Source organism: Aquarana catesbeiana, linkage group LG12 (assembly GCF_042186555.1).
Source record: "Aquarana catesbeiana isolate 2022-GZ linkage group LG12, ASM4218655v1, whole genome shotgun sequence".
Lineage (NCBI taxonomy): Eukaryota > Metazoa > Chordata > Amphibia > Anura > Ranidae > Aquarana > Aquarana catesbeiana.
Genome location: NC_133335.1, coordinates 236,421,430 through 236,436,216, shown reverse-complemented (window position 1 = coordinate 236,436,216; position 14,787 = coordinate 236,421,430). Strand labels below are relative to the sequence as shown.

The 14,787-nt window shown below is 39.6% G+C and overlaps 1 protein-coding gene across 5 annotated transcripts in view; it reads left to right on the top strand.

The window, feature by feature from the left end:
• LOC141113684 (uncharacterized) overlaps positions 1–14,787 on the top strand; it is a 64,720-nt gene that overhangs the window by 16,843 nt on the left and 33,090 nt on the right. For 4 of the 5 annotated variants that reach the window (XM_073606943.1, XM_073606944.1, XM_073606940.1 and 1 more), the window contains one exon: positions 3,513–3,894. The exons of the other annotated variant lie outside the window; for it this stretch is intronic. The gene's annotated coding sequence lies outside the window, so the exon portion shown is untranslated. The remainder of the gene's footprint in view (positions 1–3,512; positions 3,895–14,787) is intronic. 5 annotated transcript variants of the gene reach the window in all.

Below are 14,787 nucleotides of genomic sequence, written 5' to 3'. Positions count from 1 at the left end.
CGTGGCATGTGACAATCTGCAACGTGTGGCAAGTGACAATCCGCAACATGTGGCATGGGACGTGGCAAGTGACAATCCGCAACGTGTGGCATGGGACGTGGCAAGTGACAATCCGCAACGTGTGGCATGGGACGTGGCAAGTGACAATCCGCAACGTGTGGCATGGGACGTGGCAAGTGACAATCCGCATCTAGTGACAGGTGACGTGGCAAGTGACAATCCCCAACGTGTTGCAGATAACAGTGGCAAGTGACACGCTCGGGGCTCCCACTGATTCTATGGTGAGTTGAACCATTTCATTTTTTATAACCTGCAACGTGTGGCATGGGACGTTGCAAGTGACAATCTGCAACGTGTGGCATGGGACGTGGTAGTTGACAATCCGCAATGTGTGGCATGGGACGTGGCATGTGACAATCTGCAACGTGTGGCATGGGACGTGGCAAGTGACAATCCGCAATGTGTGGCATGGGACGTGGCATGTAACAATCTACAACGTGTGGCAAGTGACAATCCGCAACATGTGGCATGGGACGTGGCAAGTGACAATCCGCAACGTGTGGCATGGGACGTGGCAAGTGACAATCTGCAACGTGTGGCATGGGATGTGGCAAGTGACAATCCGCAACGTGTGGCATGGGACGTGGCATGTGACAATCTGCAACGTGTGGCATGGGACGTGGCAAGTGACAATCCGCAATGTGTGGCATGGGACGTGGCATGTGACAATCTGCAACGTGTGGCAAGTGACAATCCGCAACATGTGGCATGGGACGTGGCAAGTGACAATCCGCAACGTGTGGCATGTGACGTGGCAAGTGACAATCCCTCCGAACTCCGCGGCGCCATGTTTAAAAATCCAAGCTATGTGATCTGTCGGAGCGATCGCCGCGATCGCTCTGACAGATCACAAAATAGCGGAGATCGGCGTATAACACGCACCCACGATTTTCCCCTTATTTTAAGGGGAAAAAAATGCGTGTTATACGCCGATAAATACGGTATATGCATTTTATATTAGAAATATGTTTAACATGTTTCTATGTATATTTATAAACAATATTCCACCAATAATCCCCATGTAGAAATAGAATTATATGCATATTCTCATCAGAAATGTTTTAATATTTTGCTATGTATATTTATAAACAATATTCCACCAATAATCCCCAAGTAGAAAAATAATTATATGCATTTTCATATCAGAAATAGGTTTAGTATGTTGCTATGTATATTTATAAACAATATTCCACCAATAATCCCCATGTAGAAATATAATTATATGCATATTCTCATCAGAAATGGGTTTAATATGTTGCTATGTATATTTATAAACAAAATTCCACCAATAATCCCCATGTATAAAACTAATTATATACATTTTATACCAGAAATATGTTTAATATGTTGCTATGTATATTTATAAACAATATTCCGCCAATAATCCCCATGTAGAAATATAATTATATGCATATTCTCATCAGAAATGGGTTTAATATGTTGCTATGTATATTTATAAACAATATTCCACCAACAATCTCCATGTAGAAAAATAATTGCATGCATATTCATATCATACATGGATTAAATATGTTGCTATGTATATTTATAAACAATATTCCACCAATAATCCCCATGTAGAAAAATAATTATATACATATTTATATCAGAAATAGGTTTAATATATTCCTATGTATGTCTAACTACAATATTCCACCCATAATCCCCATGTAGAAAAAGTATATGCATATTATTATTAGTAATGGGTTAAATATGTTCATTGTCGGGTGTTAGCATGATATTCCTCCAAAAATTCCCCATGATAAATAATAATTCTACCCATATTCCCATCAAAAACAGGTCAAATGTATTTTTTACATTATTTCTGTATCCTGTTGTACAGCTGCATACATATCAGCAAGTGAAGAGTTAAACATTAGCAACTGCTTCTTGCAAAATTGTATCAAGCACTGCAGGAAAGAATAACATATTTTGAGAAACAGAGTCATTACTGAATAACATATTTTGAGAAACAGAGTCATTACCATATATATGTGTATATAGTACACTGACATCTAGTGAGAGTTCTTAGTATTGCAGCCAATAATCCAATCATCCCATCATCCCAATATGCAGTTTAGTACGTCCCCGAAGTTTTCAATCAAGTCACATCAACAGATCATCTGTCTGAGACAAAACCATCCCAACACAGAGGTATCTATCTATCTATCTATCTATCTATCTATCTATCTATCTATCTATCTATCTATCTATCTATCTACAGTATCTATCTATCTATCTACAGTATCTATTTATCTATCTACAGTATCTATCTATCTATCTACAGTATCTATGTATCTATCGTATCTATCTACAGTATCTATCTATCTACAGTATCTATCTATCTACAGTATCTATGTATCTATCTACAGTATCTATTTATCTATCTACCTATCTATCTACAGTATCTACAGTATCTATCTACAGTATCTATCTATCTATCTATCTATCTATCTATCTATCGTATCTATCTATCGTATCTATTTATCTATCTATCTATAGTATCTATTTATCTATCTACCTATAGTATCTATTTATCTATCTACAGTATCTATCTACAGTATCTATCCATCTATCTACAGTATCTATCTATCTATCTATCTATCTACAGTATCTATCTATCTACAGTATCTATCTATCTATCTACAGTATCTATCTATCTATCTATCTATCTATCTATCTATCTATCTATCTATCTATCGTATCTATCTATCTATCTATCTATCTATCTATCTATCTATCTACAGTATCTATCTATCTACAGTATCTATCTATCTATCTATCTATCTATCTATCTATCTATCTATCTATCTATCTATCTATCTATCTACAGTATCTATCTATCTATCTACAGTATCTATCTATCTATCTATCTATCTATCTATCTATCTATCTATCTATCTATCTATCTATCTATCTATCTATCTATCTATCTATCTATCTATCTACAGTATCTATCTATCTATCTATCTATCTATCTATCTATCTATCTATCTATCTATCTATCTATCTATCTATCTATCTATCTACAGTATCTATCTATCTACAGTATCTATCTATCTATCTATCTATCTATCTATCTATCTATCTATCTATCTATCTATCTATCTATCTATCTATCTACAGTATCTATCTATCTATCTACAGTATCTATCTATCTATCTATCTATCTATCTATCTATCTATCTATCTATCTATCTATCTATCTATCTATCTACAGTATCTATCTATCTACAGTATCTATCTATCTACAGTATCTATCTATCTATCTACAGTATCTATCTATCTACAGTATCTATCTATCTACAGTATCTATCTATCTATCTATCTATAGTATCTATCTATCTACAGTATCTATCTCAGGGGGAATTCTCTACCTGTATTATGTTTGTTTTCTTTTTTAAATTCATATTTTATTTAATTTTTTGTACCTAATTCTTTCTCCCTCTCAGTATTGCCGCTCTCCTCCACCCTTTTCAGCCACTTCCTGACTACATACACTCACTGCACACCGGGAGACCATCACTGAGTAATGCATGTCAGCGCGGCCATATGTAGCCTCCACCAGAGGAGCACGTGGCAGGGTGACAACGCAGGAGAATGATTGGGAGACAGTTGTCCTGATAGAACAGGAGGTGCCACAACAAGGAGACTTATAGCAGGATCACCACGGGCTCTTGTCATGAAAGCTGCAGACAATTGGAAGGTGGATGTGGCTGAAATAACAAAAAAAGGGAAGTAAAACAAAAAAAACTAGAACCTATAAAGAGAGACGAAGTTTTCAATCAAGTCACATCAACAGATCATCTGTCTGAGACAAGGACCAACACAGAGGTATCTATCTATCTATCTATCTATCTATCTATCTATCTATCTATCTATCTATCTATCTATCTATCTATCTATCTATCTACAGTATCTATCTATCTATCTACAGTATCTATCCATCTATCTACAGTATCTATTTATCTATCTACCTATCTATCTACAGTATCTATCTACAGTATCTATCTATCTACAGTATCTATCTATCTACAGTATCTATTTATCTATCTACCTATCTATCTATCTACAGTATCTATCTACAGTATCTATTTATCTATCTACAGTATCTATCTATCTATCTATCTATCTATCTATCTATCTATCTATCTATCTATCTATCTATCTATCTACAGTATCTATCTACAGTATCTATTTATCTATCTACAGTATCTATCTATCTATCTATCTATCTATCTATCTATCTATCTATCTACAGTATCTATCTATCTATCTATCTATCTATCTATCTATCTATCTATCTATCTATCTATCTATCTATCTATCTACAGTATCTATCTACAGTATCTATTTATCTATCTATCTATCTATCTATCTATCTATCTATCTATCTATCTATCTATCTATCTATCTATCTATCTATCTATCTATCTACAGTATCTATCTATCTACAGTATCTATCTATCTATCTATCTATCTATCTATCTATCTATCTACAGTATCTATCTATCTATCTATCTATCTATCTATCTATCTATCTATCTATCTATCTATCTATCTATCTATCTATCTATCTATCTATCTATCTACAGTATCTATCTATCTACAGTATCTATCTATCTACAGTATCTAAAGTATCTATCTATCTAAAGTATCTATCTATCTAAAGTATCTATCTTCAACCTCTCTAGTGTCGTGACCCCTTGATAAAATTTCCCAAGTTGTGGGGATCCCTAACAGTAAAATTATTTTCGTAGCGTGGGTTGTCAGCACCCAAGGCAAGACAACTAATTTGCGACCCTAACCCACGGACATTTAGCGCTTCCTGAGTCCCTTCCACTTGTACAGTATTAAAACCCCTTATGGTACATTTTAGGATGTACCGCTCTTTCTGTGTTCTCCTTTCTTTCCTTTTTATCTCTCTCTATCCTAATTTCTTGTTTTTTTCCCCCATTCCTCTCTCTAGCTGTCTTTTTCTTATTCTTTCTCTCCATTTTTCTTTGTTCCTCCCCCTCTTTTCCTCTCCTTTTCATGTATTCTCTATTTTTATTCCTTCTCTTACACCTTGGGGGGTAATGGGAATTGGGATGAGTGGCAGTGCTGGGGGGGGGAGAGTTCTGATCAGCCAACTTGGGTGCTCTTGATCAAGGTCATCTGCTGATCTGAGAACTGTAGTGGGGACTTTTAATGGCAACTCTAATCACAGGTAGTGTGACTCAATGTGTCTCCAGCTCTGTGGTGTCTCGCAGCAGTGACACCTATGCAGAAATCAGGAGATAGGGTCTCCTCCAGCCCCTCCCACTTCACATTCCTCACCAGTCAGCTGACCTCCTGTCTTTTCCCCAAGCCATGCCATGAACAGAATGAGTGGCTGGTAAAAAGGCTGAGTGGGCGGGCGGGCGGGCGGCCGGCCGCGGGCTCCAGGAACAGCCCACCTGGGCTTCCACAGGCTCCATGGCCAGGCTGATGGGTGGCCGTGAAATGGCTGGGAGAGTGGTGCAGGCTTCAGGAACAGCCCAGGATTTGGTGACCCCTGGCAAATTGTCATTTGACCCCCGAGGGGGTCCCGACCCCCAGGTTGAGAACCACTGATCTACAGTATCTATCTACAGTATCTATCTACAGTATCTATCTACAGTATCTATCTATCGTACCGTCACGGACTTCCTGGGACTTTGCCAGTGTCACATTATTAGCTGTTAGCTTTGACTTCCCTTGAAGAATTCACGCAGACCAACCTCTTCTGCTCTAGTGTCTCTGATTCTCACATATCTGATATTTCTGATTCCGTGCTGTCTTCAGTTCAAGAGCTTCACCACCCCCAGACATCAGGAAATATTCCTAGGACCAACACTACTAGCATATCGACAACCATACAGTATGCTTCTTGTAAAATGTTCCCTAAACAGCTAAATACTCAATGGATTATCTCCTTTTATACAGAAAAGTTATAAAACTTGCACAAAAATCCACAGAACCGATAGGGTACCAGTACTGGGTTCACAGCCAGAGTACAGAATAAAAAAGGGTACTTTTACCGATACATACAAATATTTAAAAAATCCAGACCTGTGGTTCTTTGTTTTGAGATCAGGACTCTGGTAAATTCTTCCAAATCGCACAATAAAACTATGGGAATGCAAAACATGTATTAAAATGTCCTACCGAGGACTGTGGGAAGTTGGGGGACACTATGGGACACTGTTAGAGGTTGGGAGCACTATGGAGAGCTGAAGGCTCTGCAGCAGGCTGGGGAGCACCTTTGGAGGCTGCACTATGGAAAGTTTACAGGTACTGTTGCATATTTAGGTCTCTACAGGTGCATCTCGTAAATTGGAAAATCATCAAAAAATTAATTAATTTAATGAATTCAATTCAAAAAGTGAAACTCATACATTCTATATAGATGTGTTATGCACGGAGTATTGTATTTCAAGCATTTCTTTTCTTTTAATTTTGATGCATATGGCTTACAGCTAATGAAAACCCAAAATGCTGTATTTCAGAAAATTAGAACATTACATAAGACCAATAAAAAAAAGGATTTTTAATACAGAAATGTTGGCTTACGGAAAAGTACAGTCTGTCCATGTACAGTATAGTATGCACTCAATACTTGGTTGGGGCTTCTTTTGAATGAATTACGGCATCAATGCAGCGTGGCATGGAGGCAATTAGCCTGAGGTGTTATGGAAGCCCAGGTTGCTTTGATAGTGCCCTTCATCTCCTCTGCATTGTTGGGTCTGGTGTCTCTCATCTTCCTCTTGACAATACCCCACAGATTCTCTATGGGGTTTAGGTCAGGTGAGTTTGCTGGCCAATCAAGCACAGTGATACCATGATCATGTGACCAGGTATTGGTAGTTTTGGCAGTGTGAGCAGGTACCAAGGTCCTGCTGGAAAATGAAATCAGCATCTCCATAAAGCTGGTCAGCAGAGGGAAGCGTGAAGAGGTCCAGAATTTCCTGCTAGAGGGCGGTGCTGACTTTGGACTTGATAAAACACAGTGGACCAACACCAACAGACGACATGGCTCCCCAAATCATGACTGACTGTGGAACATTTTGCATTTCATTTGGAAATCAAGGTCCCAGAGTCTGGAGGAAGAGTGAAGAGGCACAGAATCCAAGTTGCATGAGGTCCATGTCAATGTAAATTGAAACATTTTGAATCGGTCCAATCAAAAAATTTAGATTTTTTTTCTCGATTCGAATGCGGCAAAGTGAGCAAACAAAAGAAAAATCTTCATCAAATGATTACAATGACTCTTTAAATCACCTTTGGCTTAACAAAAACAGCATTATTTCGAGATGGTACTCTATAACACACACAGTCTTTGATTTCAGCAATATGTACAGTTAGAATTCGACTGGAGTTCAATGTAAAATTTGATTTGAATTTCAGTCCGAATTCCTGAAATTCGGTTGAATTCAGTTTCGTTATTCAGAGCATTTCATAAAATTTGTTTATATTGTAGTTTGGGTATTCGGATATATCTGAATCGCCAAATAGCGAAAAATTTGTCTGAATATTAATTTGGAACGAAACAAGCCGCACATGTCTATCATCCATGTCTTTATGGACCTTGCTTTGTACTCTGGTCCAAATCATTTGGTGGAGGAAGGATTATGGTGTGGGGTTGTCTTTCAGGGGTTGGGTTTGGCCCTTTAGTTTCAGGGAAGGGAACTCTTAAGGCATCAGCATACCAAGACATTTTGGGCATTTTCATGCTCCCAATTTTGTGGGAACAGTTTGGGGATGGCCCCTTCCTGTTCCAACATGACTTCTCACCAGTGCACAAAGCAAGGTCCATAAAGACATGGAGGAGCGAACACATTTTGGGATGAATTAGAGCAGAGACTGCAAGCCAGGTCTTCTCACAGTCAGATATTCTACTCCATGACCATAAACCATCTATGATTATTTATCTCCGTGTGGATCCCCCTACGTGTTGGTTCCCTGCTGCTGGTTACCCACCTGTTATACCCCCCTTTAGGGTTTGGCCTAACCTTTCCCAAACCCAGTCTGCACCCAGAGAAGATGCCTATGTTCCACCAATAACCTCCTGATGAAGTGGATTAAAGTCCAAGAAACACGTCGAGTTTACAGAGAAATCAACCAACTGCTCAGGCATATTGCTGAATATAAGTGTGGATGTTCCAATCGGGATAATTTTTTAAATAAGGTCCATGTTTTGACAAATTCCCGCCGACCGTACGCACATATGCGTACTCGGCTTTCCGGGGTTATACCAGGATGATGCCTGCAGCTGCAGGCATCATCCCGGTACCGTTGTTTTCAGCGGGCGATCGGCTACCCATACAGTATATAACAACCGATGCGGCTAAAAGCCGCTCGGTTGTTATACCGGAGGAGCGGGAGGGGACATCCCCCCCCTCCCGCCGCTGTTACCGGGCCTCCCGTGCAATCGGGAGTCCCGGTGTCCGTTCGGCTGCCTTCGGCGGCTGGGGGCGGACTGGAACGAAGCTGCGAGCGGCTTCGTTCCAGCCTTCTTGTTGAAAACGCGGAAGCGACGTCATGACGTCACTTCCCGTTTACTCGGCTGCCAATGGCGCCGAATTTAAAAAAGTACACAGTATTCAGAATCGCCGTTTTCGGCGATCTGAATACTTTGAAGTGAAAAGGAGGGATGGGGGGTCTTTTAGACCCCGGATCCCTCCATAAAGAGTACCTGTCACCACCTATTACTGTCACAAGGGATGTTTACATTGCTTGTGACAGCAATAAAAGTAAAAAAAAAAAAAAAATTTTAAAACGCAATTTATAAAAGTACAAAAATAAATAAAAAAAAAAAAAAAAAAAAAATTTAAAGTGCCCCCGTCCCCGCGAGCTCGCGTAGCGAAGAAAACGCATACGGAAGTCGCGCCCGCATATGTAAACGGTGTTCAAATCACACATGTGAGGTATCGCCGCGATAGTCAGAGCGAGAGCAATAATTCTAGCCCTAGACCTCCTCTGTAGCTCAAACCTGGTAACCGTAAAAAATTTTTAAAGCGTCGCCTATGGAAATTCATAGGTACCGTAGTTCGTCGCCATTCCACGAGTGCGTGCAATTATAAAGGGTGACATGTTTGGTATCTATTTACTCGGCGTAATATCATCTTTCACATTATACAAAAAAATTGGGGTAACTTTACTGTTTGGATTTTTTAAAATTCATGAAAGTGTCACTTTTCCAAAAATTTGCGTTTAAAACACCGCTGCACAAATACCGTGTGCTAAAAAATATTGCAACAATTGCCATTTTATTCTCTAGATTCTCTTCTAAAAAAATATATATAATGTTTGGGGGTTCTAAGTAATTTTCTAGCAAAAAATACGGATTTTAACTTGTAAACACCAAATTTCAAAAATAGGCTTAGTCATGAAAGGGTTAAAGTGGTTGTTCTTATTTTAAAAAGTGAATTTTTGTAATATACTTTACAAATTTTTTTTTTTCCAAAATCTTTTTATTGGTTTTTAAAAAGAGAAACAAAAACAGATAAAGAGAACAAACAGTTAAACATACATTGGTCTAATATGATGTCTATATGATCCTTGCAGGAATCACGCTGTCACCTTATTCATGAAAAATATATTATGAAATCAGTCATAGCGGTACAGTTTACTGGGTCATGGTGGTGCTATGTGCAGTTGTACATGGTAAAATAGCATATTGTAGATTATTGTGTACACCTGGCACCCGCTTGGGAGCTACTTTGTGATTGGGGTCTACTGAGAGGCCTCTGAAGCGGTGGAGGGATCTGCCAGCCACTTAGACCAGACTTTGTTATATTTGTTGGGGCAGCCTCTGTTGTCATACGTGTCTTTATACAGAGGTAAGCTATTGTTGATTAATTGTTTCCACATGGAGAGAGGAGGGGGGGTTGGTTTGCGCCAACTAAGGGCTATAGCTTTACGGGCATAGAACAGGAGCAATCCCACCAGTGTGCGTCCCGCCACCGTAGGAATTAGTTGTTCTACCAGGCCTAGTATACTTTACAAATTTTAATTATACTCTGATTTGTGCCTTCAAAGCCCCGCCATACCTATGTTTTTTTTTTCCACTTATTTGAATTTAAATTTTCGTATTCAATTTCCTTTAGATTTGCCGTCAACTATGTAGTTAATAACTGGGGTACCTCCAAAGATAAAGAAAAACAAAAAGAGAGACAGAGGCCGTGGGAGAGTTCCCCACTGACAGCTGAATGTAAAAAAAAAAAAATCGCAAAAAAAACGGCGTGGGGTCCCCCCCGGTCTACACCAGGCCCTTCGGGTCTAGTATGGATTTGGAGGGGGGCACAGCCGCATAGATGTGAACCTAGACTTAGGCCTGATTCACACCTATGCAGGTTGCAATATGCATTTGCTGGTGCATTTAGCATTTTTCAATACAAATTTTTGATCCATTGAAGTCTATGGAAGCAAAACCAAAAAATCCGGGGCCCTTTCCATAAAATGTACAGATGTGAACTACATCAATAGGAAACAATGGACTGTAGTGTGTTTCTTCAAAACTGAAAACGCACTAAAAAGTGCATAGGTGTGAACCAGGCCTTAAAGGGGAGTGCTTGTTACTTGTATAACAAGACACCTATCCACAGAAGCAATCAATCAATCAAATTCCAATCTCTCCACCATGACCAAGACCAAAGAGCTGTCCAAGGATGACAAGATCTTAGACTTACACAAGGCTGGAATGGGCTACAAGACCATCGCCAAGCAGCTTGGTGAGAGGGTGACAACAGTTGGTGTGATTATTTGCAAATGGAAGAAACACAAAATAACTGTCAATCTCCCTCGATCTGGGGCTCTATGCAAGATCTCACCTCGTAGAGTTTTAATGATCATGAGAACAATCATCCCAGAACTAGAATCTTGTCAATGATCTCAAGGCAGCTGGGACCATAGTCACCAAGAAAACAATTGGTAACACATTATGCCGTGAGGGACTGAAATTCTGCAGCCCCCGCAAGATCCTCCAGCTCAGGAAAGCTCATGTACAGCCCATCTGAAGTTGCTAATGAACATCTGAATGATTCAGAGGAGAACTGGGTGAAAGTGTTGTGGTCAGATGGGACCAAAATCGAGCTCTTTGGCATCAACTCAACTCGCCGTGTTTGGAGGAGGGGAATGCTGCCTATGACCCCAAGAACACCATCCCCCACCGTCATACATGGAGGTGGAAACATTATGCTTTGGGGGTGTTTTTCTGCTAAGAGGACAGGAGAACTTAACTGCATCAAAGGGACGATGGACATGGCCTTGTACCGTCAAATCTTGGGTGAGAACCTCCTTCCCTCTGCCAGGGCATTGAAAATGGGTCATGGATGGGTATTCCAGCATGACAATGACCCAAAACACACGACCAAGGCAACAAAGGAGTGGCTTTAAGGAGAAGCACATTAAGGTCCTGTAGTGGCCTAGCCAGTCTCCAGACCTAAATCCCATAGAAAATATGTGAAGGGAGCTGAAGGTTTGAGTTACCAAACGTCAGTCTCGAAACCTAGAGGATCTGCAAAGAGGAATGGGACAAAATCCCTCCTGAGATGTGTGAAAACCTGGTGGCCAACTACAGGAAACGTCTGACCTCTGTGATTACCAACAAGGTTTTTGCCACCAAGTACTAAGTCATGTTTTGCGAAGGGGGTCAAATACTTATTTCACTCATTAAAATGCAAATCAATTTATAACTTTTTTGAAATGCGTTTTTCTGGATATTTTTGTTGTTATTTTGTCTCTCACTGTTAAAATAAACCGACCATTAAACTTATAGACTGATCGTTCCTTTGTCAGTACAAAATCAGCAGGCCCCCATCGTACCCCTCAGGGTGTGCTCTCTCTCTCCCTCTCCTGCATCGTTCATCTCCATTTAGCGCATTTCATCAGAATGACGTCATGAGAGGCACATGCCCCTCATGACGTCATTCTGATGAAATGCGTTGAATAAAACGTAAATATATGGGAGAAAGAGAGACTCTATGTAGGCTGCTTGCTGGTAGTAAGTAAATAGCCAGTAGTGATCCCAAGAACACTATCCCCACCGTCAAACATGGAGGTGGAAACATTATGCTTTGGGGGTGTTTTTCTGCTAAGAGGACAGGACAACTTCACCGCATCAAAGGGATGATTGACGTGGCCATGTACCGTCAAATCTTGGGTGAGAACCTCCTTCCCTCAGCCAGGGCACTGAAAATGGGTGGTGGATGGGTATTCCAGCATGACAATGACCCAAAACACACGGCCAAGGCAACAAAGGAGTGGCTTTAAGGAGAAGCACATTTAGGTCCTGGAGTGGCCTAGCCAGTCTTCAGACCTTAATCCCATAGAAAAATATGTGGACTGAACTGAAGATTCGAGTTACCAAACGTCAGCCATTTATTGTGCTACATAACAGGGAACTGCAGTGTGGTGGGCTACAAGGTGTGGAAGGTACCACTTCTGTATGGAAATACTACATCATTGTGAATTACAGTGCGGTGATTTACTTATTATTGTGTACGACCCTTTGTATTCACCAGTCCTATTTAGGACTACCGGTTTAAGTGTTTCAGCAACAACTTCTGTTACTCATTAGCCTCTTACCTCCCAACCCTTGCAGTATTTTTGGGGTGTTTTTCTTTTATGTCACGTTTTTGTCTATTTAAATTAATAATTATAATATATATATATATATATATATATATATATATATATATATATATATATACAGTGGCTTGCGAAAATATTCGGCCCCCTTGAACTTTTCAACCTTTTGCCACATTTCAGGCTTCAAACATAAAGATATAACATTTTAATTTTTTGTGAAGAATCACCAACAAGTGGGACACAATTGTGAAGTGGAACGAAATCTATTGGATATTTTAAACTTTTTTAGCAATTAAAAAACTGAAAAGTGGTGCGTGCAAAATTATTCGGCCCCTTTACTTTCAGTGCAGAAAACTCACTCCAGAAGTTCAGCGAGGATCTCTGAATGATCCAATGTTGTCCTAAATGACTGATGGTGATAAATAGAATCCACCTGTGTGTAATCAAGTCTCTGTATAAATGCACCTGCTCTGTGATAGTCTCAGGGTTCTGTTGAAAGCACAGAGAGCATCATGAAGACCAAGGAACACACCAGGCAGGTCCGTAATACTGTTGTGGAGAAGTTTAAAGCCGAATTTGGATACAAAAAGATTTCCCAAGCTTTAAACATCCCAAGGAGCACTGTGCAAGCGATCATTTTGAAATGGAAGGAGTATCAGACCACTGCAAATCTACCAAGACCTGGCTGTCCCTCTAAACTTTCAGCTCAGACAAGGAGAAGACTGATCAGAGATGCAGCCAAGAGGCCCATGATCACTCTGGATGAACTGCAGAGAACTACAGCTGAGGTGGGAGAGTCTGTCCATAGGACAACAATCAGTCGTACACTGCACAAATCTGGCCTTTATGGAAGAGTGGCAAGAAGAAAGCCATTTCTCAAAGATATCCATAAAAAGTCTCGTCTAAAGTTTGCCACAAGCCACCTGGGAGACACACCAAACATGTGGAAGAAGGTGCTCTGGTCCCATGAAACCAAAATCAAACTTTTTGGCCACAATGCAAAACGATATGTTTGGCGTAAAAGCAACACAGCTCATCACACTCAACACACCATCCCCACCCTGCAACATGGTGGTGGCAGCATCATGGTTTGCGCCTGTTGGAGTCTGCAAAAGACCTGAAACTGGGACGGAGATTTATCTTCCAACAAGACAATGATCCCAAACATACAGCAAAATCTACAAAGGAATGGTTCACAAATAAACGTATCCAGGTGTTAGAATGGCCAAGTCAAAGTCCAGACCTGAATCCAATCGAGAATCTGTGGAAAGAGCTGAAAACTGCTGTTCACAAACGCTCTCCATCCAACCTCACTGAGCTCGAGCTGTTTTGCAAGGAAGAATGGGCAAGAATTTCAGTCTCTCGATGTGCAAAACTGATAGAGACATACCCCAAGCGACTTGCAGCTGTAATCGCAGCAAAAGGTGGCTCTACAAAGTATTAACGCAAGGGGGCCGAATAATTTTGCGCGCCCCACTTTTCATTTTTTTATTAGTTAAAAAAGTTTCAAAAATCCAAAAGATTTCGTTCCACTTCACAATTGTGTCCTACTTGTTGGGGATTCTTCACAAAAAATAAAAATTTTATATCTTTATGTTTGAAGCCTGAAATGTGGCAAAAGATTAAAAAGTTCAAGGGGGCCGAATACTTTCGCAAGCCACTGTATCTATCTATCTATCTACAGTATCTATCTACAGTATCTATCTATCTATCTACAGTATCTATCTATCTATCTATCTATCTATCTATCTATCTATCTATCTATCTATAGTATCTATCTACAGTATCTATCTATAGTATCTATCTATCTATCTATCTATCTATCTATCTATCTATCTATCTATCTATCTATCTATCTATCTATCTACAGTATCTATCTACAGTATCTATCTATCTATCCTATCTACAGTATCTATCTATCTATCTACAGTATCTATGTATCTACCTATCTATCTATCTATCTACAGTATCTATCTACAGTATCTATCCATCTATCTACAGTATCTATCTATCTATCTATCTATCTATCTATCTATCTATCTATCTATCTATCTATCTATCTACAGTATCTATCTATGTACAGTATCTATCTATCTACAGTATCTATGTATCTACCTATCTATCTACAGTATCTAT